This window comes from Apium graveolens, chromosome 8, assembly GCF_009905375.1.
Source record: "Apium graveolens cultivar Ventura chromosome 8, ASM990537v1, whole genome shotgun sequence".
Taxonomy (NCBI): Eukaryota; Viridiplantae; Streptophyta; class Magnoliopsida; order Apiales; family Apiaceae; genus Apium; species Apium graveolens.
Genome location: NC_133654.1, coordinates 134730263 through 134731698, shown reverse-complemented (window position 1 = coordinate 134731698; position 1436 = coordinate 134730263). Strand labels below are relative to the sequence as shown.

At 37.7% G+C, this 1436-nt stretch overlaps 1 non-coding gene across 1 annotated transcript; it reads left to right on the top strand.

The window, feature by feature from the left end:
- Positions 1–386: 386 nt before the first annotated feature.
- LOC141682124 (small nucleolar RNA R71) lies at positions 387–493 on the top strand. Its single transcript, XR_012559526.1, has one exon. It is a non-coding gene; the product is annotated as a small nucleolar RNA R71 (small nucleolar RNA).
- Positions 494–1436: the final 943 nt, after the last annotated feature.

The following is a 1436-nucleotide window of genomic DNA, read 5'->3' as shown; positions in this document are numbered from 1 at the left end:
TCTGCGACCTCTGAAAGTTGCTTACAAACTGAGCTAATTCACTAGAAATAGCACACTGCTCAGTCTCATGCGCACCTGCACAGAGCTCACAAACACTTGTGATCTAATTAACTCTATAATTAGCCAAAGAATCCACCTTCATCGTTAAAGCCTGAAGCTGAGCAGCTATAGCAGTAGTTGTATCCACTTTCAGAACTCATGCTACCTTGCCTTGAGGCATTCTCAGAGTTGGGTTCTGGTATTCATTAGCAGCCATCAGTTCAATCAACTCATAAGCTTCATCATAGCTCTGAGCCCATAAGGCTCCACCTGATCCTACATCGAACATGGGTCTAGACTGTGTTCCCAAACCATTGTAAAAGTAATTGATGATCATCCAATCAGGCATGCCATGATGAGGACACTTCTTAAGCATCTCCTTATAGCGCTCCCAAGCCTAACACAAAGATTCTCCATATTGCTGCTCAAATTGAGTGAGAGTGTTTCTGATTGCAACTGTCTTCGCTATAGGGAAGAATTTAGTTAGAAATTTATGAGCAAGTGTAATAACTCGAATTTTTGAGATCCTGTAAAACGTTTAATGAATAGTAACCCTGACAGACGGGAAAAACTTTTTGAGCCCACACTATATAGTGCATAAAAAATGAGTTTCAGAATCGATATTACGACTATACGTACCAAATAAGTGTATGTAAATGCTATTAGTTTTCGAAGAAAATGAACTTTGAAAAATGACCGTAATTACGACTTATCAAACACTACGGGAATCACAATATAATTACGAGATTAAAATCCTATGAATTTATATTCAATTAGTATAAATAAAAATATAAGGACTAGAAACGAAAAGAATTACATTGCGAACCATTTACGAATAAGTATTACGGAGAACGTTTAAGTAACCGAGCGAACGCGTACGCGATTAATTAAACGTAACGCACTAACTAAACCATGGTAAGGAAGTAACCATGGTTACTTCATCAAATAGTGAGCTAACCCTAGGATGACCAAGCTAGCTAGCAAATAGTGTGCTAAGGAGCTAACCTTGTAGTTTAGCTTGTAAGCTAGCAAGCAACAAAGATTTGTCCATGGATTTGGAGACAAGGAATAAACCTAAGCTATCCTAGGAAGAATAAAGATCAACTTGCAAAGATATCAAGTCACCTTCCAAGAAGCAACCTAGAAATCATCCAAGAGAAGCAACCAAGTGCTATAAATACCCCCCACCCCCATTTAGCTCCATTCGGCTATTTTGAAGAAAAAAGGGGAATTGCAATTCAAAACTCCAAGCTCTAGTTCTTGTAAAATCACACAATTATTTCCCAAGCCTCCTAGCAACTAAACTAAGGTAAGAAAAATCTTTCAACTCTTTTTATCAAGGTTTGATGGGTGGAATAAATTCAAGAAACTCACTAGTGAATAGTGTGAATAGTAAC